Source organism: Macaca nemestrina, chromosome 4 (assembly GCF_043159975.1).
Source record: "Macaca nemestrina isolate mMacNem1 chromosome 4, mMacNem.hap1, whole genome shotgun sequence".
NCBI classification, from domain to species: Eukaryota; Metazoa; Chordata; class Mammalia; order Primates; family Cercopithecidae; genus Macaca; species Macaca nemestrina.
In genome coordinates this window covers 69,448,749-69,465,167 of record NC_092128.1, presented here as the reverse complement: position 1 = coordinate 69,465,167, position 16,419 = coordinate 69,448,749, and the positions used below count along the sequence as shown (strand labels likewise).

The following is a 16,419-nucleotide window of genomic DNA, read 5'->3' as shown; positions in this document are numbered from 1 at the left end:
AATTTTCAACTGTCAGTAAATCTGAAATAGGGAGAATAGTCAACTCCTCCTGGGATTACACCATAGGGGGAAACCACATTCTTCTTTTTTAACTTTGCTGGAATATTCTATCACCCCTGTCCTCTAATCAGACAGAAATATTTGCTCAGATCAATTGTAGATTATTATATTCCATACCAGACTGAATAGTATGTTACAAGTACACAGGCAAGGACTAAGTGCTCCTTCACTCCTTGTGTTTCATCAAACCACATTTCATACCCTTATTTGAAAGCATATTACTTGTTCTTAACAAGCATGCATTAGGCAAATGGCAATGACAAATCAACTTTCTATCAGGTCAGCCAAAGACTATCTACACTGTTGTGCTTAGTATCCAGACAAAAGGGCAGGTTCCTCAAGAAGAGGCAGGTTGTAGTTTCACCTGAACAAATATGCAGGGAAATGTATGAAGTGAGATCTTAAAGTGACTTTGTGAACATGAGTTTGGGTCAGATATTAGCTCATTTTGCCTGTAGCAGTTTTGTTGTTGATCAGTGCTTACTGACTACGAGTGACTGTAGCATCTGTTCCAGGCATGCCAAAATCAGTTTGTAAAGAGGTTCTATTTGCTGCTATGGTCTTTCCTGTTTTTTAAAAAGCACTTGTATAATTTGTGATAGTATTACAGGGATCACTTTAGAGCAGGAAGTTGGTCTCAATAACGTCCTGGCTTCATTTCTGTGGTCATAGGCCGGAATGAGAGAATTTGTTACTAATGAAACTTGCTAATCAGTGCCTTAGCCCACTCATGTGCTGAAAGAGAGAAATTTTTGCATTTGGAAGTTAAAATCCCTACTGACTAGAAATCCTCAGAAGGAAAACTCAGCTGCAATCCACTGGGTTTAGCAGTGCAGTGACATTTATGTGCACACGTTTCCATCATTGAAAGTAAAATAAATTACATGAATTAATTTCAATTACTTTATCAAACACATTTGGCGGATTTAATGACATTTAAATAATTACACATGAGCTATAGAAAGGAACATGTGTCTGAAATGAGATTCAGTCCTAAGAGAGTAGCAGAATTTTTTCTCTGAAGGGTGTCTGTACTGAGAATGAAGATAAGTGTTCAGTCTTTTTAAATCTTGTTAAGTGCTATTAAATTTCAGAAATAGGCCCAAAATTACAAATTATAGATTTTTGCATAGGGCCTACCATAAATTGAGTATTAGTAGATCAAGTGACAGTCTCTCCGATTGCAAGCTCTTACTACAGAATTTTTCTTCTTTTATCTAAATGATTCAAGAAACTATATGCACATGGAAACTATACATCAGATTTTTGATGTATGAGGCTAAATTGGACAAGTTTTACCGGCAGTAATGGTGGTGGAGAGCAAGTCTCAGAGTCAGCCCCGAGGAGCTTGGGAGTCTTTTTGATCTCCTTTCCTTCTGTTGAACCCAAGTTAAAATGAACATTAATGGTGTATTGTATTTTGAAGTAGATAAAGTTGGTATGAGGGGTTGTTTGAAAAAAAATGGTAATAATGGTAATGTGGAGTCATATGTAATTTCATACCTTTTTGAGCATGAGCAGAGAGATTCTGCACTATTTCTCCCAACTCTAGTAGCTAAGAACCAGGTCCTGCCCATAGTATGGGCCCCAGATCCCAATCTACTGCACACATCTGAAAGGCTGCTTGGTTGACTTCTCTCACTCATTTCCATTAATGATTATTTCCTTTTATTTTTAATCTAAATCTCAGTTTTTAAAATATCCTCCAAAGGAGGCTCCAGTAGACGTTGAGACCTTAACTTCAAACAAATGAATTGAAAATAGCAGAAGCAAAAATAAAGTAATGATACACAAAGAAGTAGCTTTTAAATAAATACCCAGTTAGAGTACCTAATAAAAGATGAGGAAAGGGAGTTGTGATGATGAGTTCAGGAGACTTTGGAGAGTCATTCACAAGAGAGAGGCTGCGTGGAGTGGTAGAGGGAACATGAGCTTTAAACTCAAGATTGATCAGATTCCAATTTCACCCTTTGACTAATTTTTATGTGAATTAAGCCAATTGCTTGCTTTGGACCTTAATCTGGACCCCAAAATAGAATGAGAATAACATCATCTATCTTTAAGAATTGTTGTGAGATTTGTGAATAATATACACAAAACTACTATTAATAACACACAATATCTTTTATATGAGCACTCAGTAAGTTGTATCTGTTATATGAAAATACTAAGTGAGTGTAAGAGATTGTATCAATGAAAATTGCAGAAGTGGCAAAACTCAAAACAAGAATGAGCATTTACAGTTAACAATTCCAGATAGCTGTTGTATTTGGGAAATGAGGGTAAATGTAGACATGATAAGATTTGGCAGACAGAAGTTGAAGAGAAGGTGGTGAGAATGTAGGCTTGAAACCCAGACTACTTGTGTTTAAATCCCAGTTTTTTCATCTAAGAGCTGTGTTTCATCAGACCAACTACTTATGTACTCTGTATTTCAGTTTACTCAGCTGTACAACGGGGATAATGACTATCATACCTCCTTCACAGGGTTGTTCTAATAACTGAATTTGGTGATACTTGTAAATCTAGGACCTAGCACATAGCAAGCCGTAAGTAAACAGATTTCTTTATAATTTTGTTGTCCTGGCCACTATTTGATTCCTTTCCTTTTTGAACTTTCAGACATAGTAAAGAGGAAGGTTACCTTAAAACTGTTTTTTTAAAAAACGCATAACTGATTGATTTCTAGCTTGGATGTAAAAAGTCACAAAATACCATTAGTCTTAAATTAATAACCCAAACAAGCCAGATAAGGTATAAAAAAAATGATAGTTTAAAAAACATCATAAAGCTGAACACATAAAGAAACCCAAATGAACAAGACATCAGAGAGTGAGGAACTCTTTACAGGATAGAAGAGATTTATCACTGTTCTCCTTTCTAGAAGAAGAATTAATTACAGAAAGGATAAGCAGAAACCAGCTGACCTGCTAATGCATGTTTAATAACCGTGTGTGGGCTCTTGTAATAGATTGGAATTACAAGGGCCGCTGCCATAGAGCAAATTGTCATCCCATCACCAGTTTGAAAATAACAGTTAAAAATATGTAATAGCATCAAAAACCTCAGAGAAGAAAGAATAAATCTAATAAAAGATATATGACACCTCTACACTGAAAATTATAAAATATTCGGGAGAGAAATTAAAGATCTAAATAAATGGAGAAGTATAGCATGTTCCTGGATAGGAAAATGCAACATTGTTGAAATGTCTAGGCTTCCTAAATTGATAGACTCAATGCAATCTCTATCAAAATGTCAGCAGGCTATTCTGAAGAAGTAGACAAGATAGTTCTGAATTATATATGGTAATGAAAAGAAAATAGAATTGCAAAAACTATATTGAAAAAGAACAAAATTGGAGGACTTAGACTACCTGACTTCAAAATTTACCATAAACATATAGCAATCAGGGAACCGTGGTATTGGCATAAGCATAGGCAAATAAATTAATAGAACAGAAACAAACCACAAATACTCAGTAAAGTGATTTTCAACTTCAAATACACAGTCAAATGATTTTCAAAGAAGTGCCAAAGCAATTCTTTGGCCAAAGTCTTTTCAACAAATGTTGCTGGAACAACTAGATATCTATATGGAAGAAAATGTAATTTGACTCTTATTCCATATACAAAAATTAATTCAAAATGGATCCCAGACCCAAACATAAAACAAGACTTATAAAGCTTCTAGAAGAAAAAGGAAACATATCTTCATGACCTCAGGTTAGGCAAAGATTTATTTGATAGAACACAAAAAGCATCAACCATAAAAGACAATAAGGTAATTATTAAAATTAGGCTAAATTTAAAATTCTGCTCATCAAAAGACTCCATTAAAAATTAATAAATATATTTGATGGGTGCAGCACACCAACATGGCACAAGTATACATATGTAACAAACCTGCACGTTATGCACATGTACCCTACAACTTAAAGTATAATAATAATAAATAAATTAAAAAAATTAATAAATAAATCTCAAACTGAGAAATAAAATTCAAAGAATTTCTGACAACAGACTTGTATACAGAATAGGTAAAAATTTCCTACCAATCAGCTACAAAAAGACAACCCAATTGAAATATGTGCAATAGACTTAGACACTTCACAAAAGAAAATCTATGAATGAACAACAAGTACGTTTAAAAAGTCTTTAACATTACTGGTTATAAGGCTCTGCAAACTAAAGCAACAATGAGATGCTATACTAAACATCCACAGGAGAGGCTGAAATTTATTAAAAAAAAAAACTGAAACCATCTAATTTTGGTGAGAATGTGGAGTGAGGAATCGCTCATAGATTGCCGGTGGAGTGTAAAGTGATAAAAATGCTTAAGAAAACTGGCAGTCCCTATGACCTAGCAATACTACTCATAGATATTAACATGACATGTAAAAAAATGTAGCAACCAGATTTATAATAATCAAAACTAGAACAAACCCAAATATCCAACAATGGGAAACTTGATAGATAAATTGTAGTACATTCATACAATTGACCATTATTTAGCAGTTAAAAATGTTGATCTACAGAACAACATGGAGGATAACCAACAGCATTATATTAAGTGATAAAAAGGATAACCAACAACATTGTATTAAGTGATAAAAAGTATATACTGTAGGATTTTATTTGTACGAAATCTGAATACAGGCAAAAGTAATCTATGCTGATAGAAATCTCATAGTTCTTGTGCGGATGGGGACAGAAATTGAATGGAACAGAGCACAAGGGATGTTTTTAAATGTACTTTTTGAATGTGGGTTACATGGCTGTGTATAATTGTCAAAGCTCATCAAACTGAACAATTGAAGTTTGTGCATACTATTTTTTTTTTTTTTTTTGAGATGGAATCTCGCTCTGTTGCCCAGACTGGAGTGCAATGGCATGATCTCAGCTCACTGCAACCTCTGCCTCCTAGGTTCTACTGATTCTCCCGCCTCAGCGTCCAGAGTAGCTGGGATTACAGGCACATGGCCCGTGCCTGGCTAATTATTATCATTATTATTATTTGTATTTTTAGTAGAGGTGGAGTTTCACCATGTTGGCCAGGCTGGTCTCGAACTCCTGATCTGAAGTGATCCGCCCACCTTGGCCTCCCAAAGTGCTGGGATTACAGGCATGAGCCACCGTGCCTGCTGTGCATACTACTGAGTGTTAATTATATCTCAATAAATAAAAAAATAAATAAAAAACAAGTGAAAACAAGCAGAGAAAAGGGTATCTGATCATTGGTTTAAAAAAAGTCACAGAACACTCAAAAACAGTTTGATCTCCAAATGGTGAAAAGAGAAGTCAAAGAATAACACATAAAGAATGCAAAAATAATCATTTGCTCCATTTACTCGTTGGTAGAATAGAATTATTCCCCAAATACAAAATCCTTTTGTCCTGAAATATGTCACACTGTCAGTGCTCAGCCATCCTGAACTGTGTCTCTGATCCCCAGGGTATTCTAATCTTTAGTGCAGTCGATTTCATATGTTTAAATTGACTAACATTTCTGCTTTGTTGTAAATAAAACGAACTCTGCAACAACCCAACATTTTATGCATCTTAGATTTTGATCAGAAAGCAATTCCATGCAATACAACCCATCAGGTATTTATTGCTTGACCCCCTATTTTGCCAAATATGTGATAAGGATACATGTGGAGATATTTCAGAGGCAGAAAGTATATACTGGACTTCAGTGAGGTTAGATGAAGGATATTTGAAGCTCTGCACAAGGAAAAGGTTGATGGAAGCAAACTCTACTTAATGGAACATGATAAATTTTCTAAGGCTGTAAATATTCTATAATGACTTGATAAATAATTCTGTGTACTCCTGTATTTTAGAAATGCAGTCTCCTGCTACATTTTAAAGAGCTGTAAGTCCACTACCTTCAAAATATGTGCATCCTTAGTTGTCAACCTGTTGTAAGGACATATCATGTTCAAATGCTTTGGAATTATTTTTATTACTATGTTGGTATAATTATTCTGAGTGCTGAAGTCAGGAGTGACAACTATTGAGGCGCCACAGTCAGCTTTTTATGCTACTGTCACTCCAGTTTAACCTTTTGCCTGAGGAAAATATATCCTCTCTTTCCTAGATTAGCTGAAAAGCATCTAAATACATAATTTGTAGTGCTGCACTCATTTTATTCAGATAACCTTGGAATTCAAGTTACATATTGCTTTTAGCAAGTTTTCTCCTGCTAGAACTTTTGGGAAAAAAGCACAGAGTTGTGATGGTATTGTTGAATTGAGCTCTTGTATTGATTTAAGATGCCTCCATTAGATATTTTGGAGCTGCCTCCATTCCGAGGGTGAATTCTTGAACTGAGAGAGTGTTCTGCCCTGGGACCGTGGCACTGGTCCATAAAGCAGAACAGATGCTACTTCTTTCTTTTAGGTTTTTTGTTGTTGTGGTTTGTTTACTACACTGAAAAAATGACTCTCTTTTTCCTTATTTGAGTGTGTGATGCCTAGCCTATTTGGGTGGATGGGGGATATTAGTGTGAGTGACTTTTTTCTAATTTATCCAGCTGATGCTGAGTGGCTTTCTATAACACCTAAATAGAAAAAAAAAAAGTATATTATACACACACACACACATACACACACATATACATGTACATAAAATATACAGATGCATATATACATATGCATATATATCCTCTTGCCCACATGATCTGTCCAGCTATTATAGAAAAATATAGCTGGTTAATTGACCATGTAAGGATTATTCTTTAGCCATAATTGTTCCATTCACAGAGAATTTTGCAGGACAAATAAGCAAGATAAATCAAAGTGGACATATGCATAACTTTCACCAAAGAATTTTACCTCTAAATATCTATTCTATAGAAATATTTGTACATTGTTAAAGATATATGACATTAAAACATTTTTGTGATATCAAAAATTTGAAACTAAATTGAATGTCCATCAATAAATTATGGCACATTATTTCTATCAATATTGTGCATTTACAAAAATAATGGTATAGATAGATGTCTATGTAGACAGATATCTTCAAAAGTGTTGGTAAAGGGAAAATACAATTCACCGGCCATAATCCCATTTATAATAAACAAAAAAACCCACAAACAACTATCCTTTATGTATGCCCAAAAGTTTCAGAAAGAAATCTTAAACTGTTATTTGTCTAAGGAAGAGAGAGGGATTAAGAAAGGAATATTGAAGGAGAATAATTTTTTTCTCTATACTTTCATGTTGAATTTTAAGATTGTATTTATGTGTATTTGTTTATTTAAACATAAGAAAAAATGGGTTATTTCCAAGACTTCTTTTTGAATAATTGTTATCTAAGAAGCAGCAAATCCCAAAATTAGAACAAAATTCACAATAATGAAAATGATATGATAATGTAAAAGATATTGATAGATTGAAAAGACTGCTATTTAAATGTGTAGCTTCACAATCCATATTAAAATATCTTACAACAAATTTTTCATTTTTTTGTAAATAGTTAGAAAGTGCAATATGATTATTTCCTTGTTAGAGTATGAGATATCTCTACTGCATGTATTTTATAAGTGAATGATTGTTTATGTAGCCACCTGTAGTAAGTGAGTTCATTGGTGACTCTCCAAAACATATATCCAAGTTCTAATCCCCAGAACCTGTGAATGTGATATTATATTTACAAATAAAATATTTGCAGATGGGATTAAAGATCTTGAGATGAGACCAAGATCTAATGACAAGTGTCCTGGTGAGAGACAGCAGACAAAGATATAGATAAGGCCATATGCAGATGTAAACAAGTATTGAAGTGATGCAACCACCAACCCAATAAGGCCTGGAGCTACCAGAAACTGGAGGAGGAAAGGAATGATTGTCCCCTAGAGTCTTTGTGGCCCTGCTGACACCTGGATTTTGGACTTTTGGCCTCCAGAACTGTGAAAGAATAAAAAATCTATCATTTTAAGCCATCAGGTTTATGGTATTTTGTTACAGCAACCACAATATACCATCCATCTCCTAAATAAATATTTGATAGGTTTAACATGCAGAAGACATCTCAGAATTTTAAAACCAAGATCATTTCAAATTTCCTCTTAAATTTTGAGAAAAAGAAAATCCACTAAGTAATTGCAATATGGACTAACAGAGAAATGAACATCATCCCATGGGTTTTCCCAGAACCACTGAATGCTGGAAGATTTCTTAGAGATCATCTGGTCTAGTGGTCATACACAGAAGAGCCCATGGGTATCAAAAAAGAGTCATGAATGTTGTCATTTGGCTGAGCGTAGGACTGAAGTGAGTGGTGAATGGTAGAAAAGTAGTATCTGGTATACCAAACAGCATTGCAAAATAAATCAATTAGAAACCCCAGGAAGCCAAAAGAAATATATCTTTATTTGGCTACCCATTAAAACTCAGGGGCTTCTACACCAAAATGAAGAAGAGGAGGGATAGAGCAAGATGGCAAAATAGAAGCCTACACCATTTATATTCCGTGCAGAAACACCAAATTTTAACAACTGGATACAGAAAAGCACCATCACAGGTACCAAAACTCAGGTGAGCAATCATAGTACTTGGTTTTAACTTTGTATCATTGAAAGAGACATAGAGAAGGGTTGGAGAGACAGTCTTGAATCAGTGACATCACCGCTTCCCAATTTCCTGGTAGTGGTTCTGTAGTGCAGAGAGCCTGTGCATTTGGAGGAGGGAGAGCACAGTGACTGGGAGGCATACAGTGATCTCATTGCTACTCTGTCATAGCAGAGAGAAAAGCCAGGCTGGACTCAGCCAGTGCCAGCACATGGAGGAAGCATTTGGACCAGACCTAGCCAAAGGGGAATCACTCATCCCATTGGTCAGAACTTCAGCTTCTTGGAAAGCCTTGCCACCATGGGGCAAAGTACTCTGGGGTCTTAGGTAAACTTGAAAGGCAGTCCACAAGGACTGCCATTCCTAGGCAAATCCTAGTGCTGGGCTGGGCTCAGAGCCAGAGGACTAGGAGGCACATGACCTAGGGAGACAGAGCTCGGGTGGCTGAAGAAGTGCTTGAGGCAATTCAACTCCAACCCTAGGAAGAGCAGCTTGTGGCAACAAAAGTGTCTTGTTTCTTCTACTTAAGGCAAGGAGAGCAAAGAGTAAAGAGGAGCTGTCTTGCATCTTGGTTACCAGCTTAGCCACAGTAGGATATGGCACCAGTCAGGGTTACAGTGTCCCCTTTTCAAGCCCTGTTTCCCGTATGACATTTCTAGACACATGTTGAGCCAAAAGGGAACTCATTGCCTTGAAGGAAGGACCCAGTCCTGGCGGATACATCACCTAATGACTAAAGATTCCTTGGTGCCTGAATAATCAGCAGAGATAACCAAGTAGTATGCTGTGGTCCTTGGACTCTGAGACATGCTGACTGTAGACATGACTCAGCACATTCCCAGCTGTGGTGGCTCCAGTAAAAGATGTTTCTGTTTGAGAAAAGCAGAGAGAAAAGTAAATGGGACTTTGTCTTTCACCTAAGGTACCAGGTCCACCACAGTGGGGTAGAGCCGTAAGCAAACATGTGGGGTTCCTGATTCCAGAACTAAGCTCTTGGACAGCCTTTCTGGATCTGCCCTGGGGCCAGAGCAGAGCCCACTGCTCTGAAGGCTGAGTTTCAGGACTGGCAGCATTCACCATAAGATGAATGAGGAACATCGGTGGTGACCTGGCAGAACCCCATGATGGGCCAGTGGTGGTGGTGGTGCTCATAGGGAGGCTCCTCACCTATGGAAAGGAGAGGAAAGAGTGGGGAGAAATATATATTGTGGTTTAAGTGCCAGCTTAGCCACAGAAGAATAAAACATAAGGCAAATTTCTAAGGTTCTTGACTCTAATCCCTGACTCTCAAGCAGCATCTCTGGACCCACCTGGGGGAACTCAGCACCCTGAAGGGAAGGACACAAACCTCACTGGCTTCACTTGCTGATTGTAGAGCCCTAGGACCTTGAGTGAACAAAGGTAGTAGCCAAGTAGTTGTTACAATGGGCCTTGGGCAAGACCCAGTGCTGTGCTAATACTAGCATGGTGCTTTTATGACCACACCCCTAGTTCCAGACAGCTCAGCACAGAAAGAGAGAAACTCAGTTTGGGAGAAAGTAAGGGAAAAGAACAAGAGTCTCTGCCTGTTTACCCAGATAATTCTTGCAGATCTTATCCAAGACAACCAAGGTGTTATCTCTGTGAGTCTGCAAAAACCACAGTGATATTGGACTTGGGGCCCAAGTCCCTTCAAATACCTGGAAATACTTCTCGAGAAGGATGGGCACAACATCACTGATCATTAGAGAAAAGCAAATCAAAACCACAATGAAATACCATCTTACACCAGTCAAATGGCTATTATTAAGTCAAAAAACGGATGCTGGTGAGACTGTGGAGAAAAATATATGCTTATACATTGTTGGTGGGAATGTAAATTAGTTCAACCATTATGGAAAACAGTGTGGTGATTCCTCAAAGACCTCAAGATAGAAATAACATTCGACTCAGCAGTCCCATTACTGGGTATATGCCCAAAGGAATATACTATTATGAAGACACATGCATGTGTATGTTCATTGCAATACTATATACAATAGCAAATGCATGAAATCAACCTAAATGCCCATTGATGATAGACTGGATAAAGAAAGTGTGGTATATATACACCATAGACTACTCTGTAGCCATAAGAAAGAACGAAATCACATTATTTGCAGGGACATGGATGGAGCTGGAGGCCATTATCCTTAGCAAATTAATGCAGGAACGGAAAACCAAATACCTCATGTTCTCACTTATAAGTGGGGGCTAAATGCTGAGACACATAGAGGGGATCAACACACACTAGGACCTATCAGAGGGTGGAGGGTAGGAGGGAGAGGACCAGAAAAATAACTAATGGGTACTAGGCTTAATGCCTGGGTGATAAAATAGTCTATACAGCCAACCCCCATGATACACATTTACCTATGTAACAAACCTGCATATGTACCCAGTTTTTTAAAACTGGGCAAGAGCTCTGAATAGAAATTTATCTGAACACACGCAAATGACAAACAGGCATATGATAAGGTGTTCCACATTATTAATCATCAGAGAAATGCAAATCAGAACTACAATGAGATCTCATCTCACGCCAGTTAAAATTGCTTTTATCCAAACGACAGGCAATATTAAATGCTAGTAAGGATGTGGACAAAAGGCAACCCTTTTACACTGTTGGTGGCAATGTAAATTAGTATAACCACTATGGAGAACAGTTTTGAAACTAAAAATAGAGCTACCATATGATCCTGCAATCCCACTCCTAGATATATACCCAAAAGAGGGGAAATCAGTATATTGAAGAGATATCTGCACTCCCATGTTTGCTATAGCACTGTTTATAATTGCCAAGATTTGGAAGCAACCTGTGTCAATCAACAGATGAAAGGATAAAGAAATGTGGTCTTTATGCACAATGGAGTGCTATTTAGCCATAAAAAATGAGATGCTGTCAATTACAACAACGTGGATAGGACTGGAGGTCATTATGTTAAGTGAAATAAGTCAAGCTTTCTTTACAGAAAGACAAATATCACCTGTTTTCACTTATTTGTGAGCTGCAACAATCAAAACAATTGAACATACGGAGATAGAGAATAGAAGGATGTTTACCAGAGACTGGGAAAAGTAGTGGGGACACTGTGGGGAGATGGGTATGGTTAATGAGCATAAAAATTAATTAGAAAAATGAATACCTAGTATTTGATAGCACAGCAGTGTGACTATAATGAAAACAATTTAGTTGTATATTTAAAAATAGCTAAACAGTTACAATTGGATTTTCTTTGTAACAGAAAGGTTAAAAACTTAAGGATATGGATACCCCATCTCCATAATGTGATTATTACACATTGGATGCCTGTATCAAAATATCTCATGTACCCCATAAATAAATATACCCACCCTGTTCCCACACAAATTAAAACTAAAATATTTTTTAAGTGAAGAAGATGGAAACTGTAAGAAAATTTGCTGTTCCTGCCACTATATCTAAGTAGCAGCTCAACCTGGATAATAGTCCCAGCTCCCTCCCTCCTACTCTAGTGTGGTTCTATCTCCTAATATCTCTTTATCTCTGCTAATCAGAATGGAAAGAGACTAAAATGTATTGGCCAGCATGAGTCAGACACCATGCCAGGTTCCTTCAGATACGTAATCTCATTTAATTTTACCAACAGCTCTGTGAGGTTGGTAAGTTTCCTCCAGATTCAGTAACTTGACTAAGGTCACTCAGCTAGTAATGAAAGTGCCACTGACTGCAGAGCCTCAAACTGGTTCCAAGACTTAATACTGCTTCCAAAGGAGGGCACAACAACCGTGAGGCTTTGGGAAAAGTACGGATATATTCTCTTTCTATAGAGAAGTCATAGTTGTTAATAGTCATATTAATTTTTAATATGCTTGAATTAGAAAAAAAGATGTTTCTTGAGTGATACAATTACCCTCACTACTTTTTTTCCTGATACTCACATATGTAAATTATTCTCTTACTCTTTCGGCTTTATAAAAATTTCCTTTCCCCTAATAAATCCAAGACAACAGCCTTATTGCTTAAATTTTTATAAAATTATTTTCCAGCTGCCAAAATTATCAAATTACTTTTGGAATGTGATCTGTTTCCTCTGTACTTGCTAAATGAAGCAATTCTTTTGTGTATCTGTCTTTTTATTTAAACAGTTGTGCCTTTAGAAATTCTGTCTTTTGGATTTTGCACATGCTTTAAGAGCTAACTTTGGCTATGCTAGAAGAAAGTAATTTGTTTTTTCATTGACACATGGGGAAAATGCACTTTTAGATAATATATTTTGAGAAGGAGCCTTTTGCCTGTAGTCATTCTGCCAAATGCCATGCGAACTTTCTAGTTGTTTTCGTCATTTAGTTAACCAATAAATATTTATTCATGGCCTATTATGTGCTCAGCATGTTACTTGTAGACTATTTTAGATGTTTTAAAAGAAATATGAGAAGAAATATATGAATTCAGCATTTAGAAGACTGCAACTTAGCTGTGGAAATAAAACTAACATATGAAGAATCAGAGATGTTGGTGCCTAATAGGGCATCAGGAACTAAAAAATCAAACAGTTTGGTATGAATCGAAGTAGTCAGAGAAGATTTCATTGAGATCGTGGAACCTGAGACTAGAAAATTGGTAAAATGGAGGACATAAATAAGAGCATATTATTTTTGTGTGTGTGGTAGAGAATAGACTTAAGGAAAGGAAATGTAGAAATTTGTGTATTTGCAGGACATTGAGTAGATTAACCTCATTAAGGAAAAATAAGGTAAGAAAGAAATAAGAAATGAAGAAATTAAGGAATTAGGTATGGTAGCCAAATGGTGTGGTTCCAAAACACATTAAGTGTTTCAGAAACTAGTCTAAGGAGTTTAGATTTGAAATTAGATGATAATGAATCTTTTCATGATTAAAAATAAAAAGAGAAAAGGAATTTTTAAAGAAGATGTAGCAGAAAAGCATATGACAGTTTTATTAAAGAAAAGGCAAGGTCAGTCCTAGAGTCCAGTAAATAGATCAGCTAAAATAGTGCTGTGATGATCTGGTTGTGAGATAGAGAGGGCTTGGACTAGAGTAGTGGTCGTTGGAATGAAAGGGATAAGGCAAATTCTTCAAAGAGGTATTGAAGGAAGAAACAGTGGGAATTTCTTAGAGATTAGAGAATGGAGATGCCAGTAGGCAGCCAGCAAGAACATATTATGATTGAGTAGGGAAGGAGATGCATATTTATTAATGGCCAGATACTAAATGTCACAGCTGAAGCAGTGAGGATATATGAGACCAGTCAAACTATAGGGAAAAAAACAGAGGGGTGAACTTAGAGAACACTCCACAGGTAGAAACATAGTGGAGAAGCTAAGTGGCATCAAAGAGAAGGAAGAAGCCCATAAAGTGCCAAGGATGCCAAAGAATGAGGAAATGTCACTAGGGGGTTGTTCATAGCAGCAAACAGTATAAGATGCTGAATGACAAGTCTGAGGAAAGGCAAAGGTCATACACTTAGCAGAAAGAGATAACTGGTAACCCTTGAAGAAATAGTTTCATGGAGTGGTATGCACTGAAGCAGATGGCAAAAAGGATAAGAAGGAATTAGAATCGTTAAAGAGAGGAGGTGAAAGATGTAGATCAAATATTTTAGGAACTTGGCAGCACAACCAGAGAGGAACATTGGTTAGTAAATATAATAGACAGGTGGGAACAAAAGAAAAATGTTATGATAGCTATCCTCCAATATGGCGTCCAATGATCTTAGTCTCCTGGTATTCATTCCCCTCTGTAGTTCCCTTTCACATGGAATAGTGCTGACTTGTGTAAGCAATAGTAAATTGAAAAAATAATGGTATATGATTTCTGATTCTAGGTCATAAAAGTGTTATAGGTTCTGTCATGCCCTTTCATAGGTTGCTCATGCTGGGAGAAGCTAGCTGTCATGTCATGCTGACACTCAGGTAACTCATAAGGAGGAACTTTTCCAACAGCCAGCATCATGGCAGAGAGCTGTCTTATGTGCATATTTTCCAGGTCCAGTCAAGTCTTCCGATGCCTGCAGAAATGGCTGACATCTTGACTGCAACCTCTTAAGTGATCCTAAGGCAGAACCACCCAGGTAAGCCACAACTGAGTTCCTTTCCCACAGAAACTGTGAATTAATAAGTGTTTATTGTTTTAAGTCACTAAGATCTTGCATAATTTGTTATGTGATATAGACAACTAATACAGATTTCTTTAGATGTTTTCTTTTATATATGCTTATTTTTTTTATTTTTTATTTTTTAGTTTACAAAAACCTGAATATGTTTTAAGGATTATTGAAATGGCGGGCGCCCCTCTCCAAGCCTCACTGCCCCCTTGCAGTTCGATCTCAGACTGTTGTGCTAGCAATGAGGGAGGCTCAGTGGGCGTGGGACCCTCCCAGCCAGGCGCAGGATGTATTCTCCTGGTGTGCCGTTTGCTAAGACCATTGTAAAAAAGGCAGTATTAGGGTGGGAGTGACCTGATTTTCCAGATGCCATCTGTCACAGGTTCCCTTGGCTAGGAAAGGGAATTCCCTGACCCCTTGTGCTTCCCAGGTGAGGTGATGCCTCACCCTGCTACGGCTCAGGCTCGGTGGGCTGCACCCACTGTCCTGCACCCACTGTCTGACAAGCCCCAGTGAGATGAACCCGGTACCTCAGGTGGAAATGCAGAAATCACTTGTCTGTTGCATCGCTCTAAGAGCTATAAATCAAAACCACAATGGGACACCATCTCACACCAGTTAGAATGGCGATCATTAAAAAGTCAGGAAACAACAGGTGCTGGAGAGGATGTGGAGAAATAGGAACACTTTTATACTGTTGGTGGGGACTGTAAACTAGTTCAACCATTGTGGAAGGCAGTGTGGCCATTCCTCAAGGATCTAGAACTAGAAATACCATTTGACCCAGCCATCCCATTACTGGGTATATACCCAAAGGATTATAAATCATGCTGCTATAAAGACACATGCACATGTATGTTTATTGCGGCACTATTCACAATAGCAAAGACTTGGAACCAACCGAAATGTCCATCAGTGATAGACTGGATTAAGAAAATGTAGCATATATACACCATGGAATACTATGCAGCCATAGAAAAGGATAAGTTCATGTCACACACTGGGGCCTGTTATAGGGTCGGGGGAGGGAGGAGGGTTAGCATTAGGAGATATACCTAATGTAAATGACTAGTTAACGGGTGCAGCACGCCAACATGGCACATGTATACATATGTAACAAACCTGCACATTGTGCACATGTAGCTTGAACTTAAACTACCAAAAAAGGATTATTGAAATGATTCAAGATGAGAACAATAATAAGATAATTGTAATACTAAACTCTGAGTAGCTGGAAAACTAGGGGAACCAAAATACAGCTGGGGAGAATTATTTTCAAAAAGCAGAGGTGGGCTATTTTCTGAGAGTAATGGGAAGTCCTAAATGATGTAGATTCCCATTCCATTCTAAGATGAAGACAAGAGTGCCTGAAATAATTCATATAATATCAGATCAATTTACCAAATACTTCACATGTACATAACCCTATATTTTTATATTGTTACTAAATAGGCTAGCAGAAGGTCTACTTACTCACAATAAGACATTTGGTAGAGACAAACAGTGAAAATACTAATTTCATTTCTGACAAGGACCTGGCACCTGGTAGGAAATGCATTAAATGTGCATGTATTAAATGCACATATAACACTTTATAATAAGATGAGTGGTTTTGCTTTTGGTTATCTACATATTTTTCTACAGGGACTTTAAAAA

At 37.1% G+C, this 16,419-nt stretch overlaps 2 long non-coding RNA genes across 2 annotated transcripts in view; one reads left to right on the top strand and one right to left on the bottom strand.

Annotated features, from left to right (window-relative positions):
* The window catches only part of LOC105475466 (uncharacterized), a 431,412-nt gene that overhangs the window by 369,139 nt on the left and 45,854 nt on the right, over positions 1-16,419 (top strand). Inside the window, exon 3 of the long non-coding RNA XR_011622119.1 lies at positions 14,525-14,730. This is a non-coding gene — a long non-coding RNA (uncharacterized lncRNA). The remainder of the gene's footprint in view (positions 1-14,524; positions 14,731-16,419) is intronic.
* LOC139362788 (uncharacterized) overlaps positions 8,619-16,419 on the bottom strand; it is a 42,132-nt gene continuing 34,331 nt past the window's right edge. The window contains exons 4-5 of the long non-coding RNA XR_011622118.1: positions 9,365-9,507; positions 8,619-8,738 (exon numbers count right to left, since the gene is read on the bottom strand). This is a non-coding gene — a long non-coding RNA (uncharacterized lncRNA). The remainder of the gene's footprint in view (positions 8,739-9,364; positions 9,508-16,419) is intronic.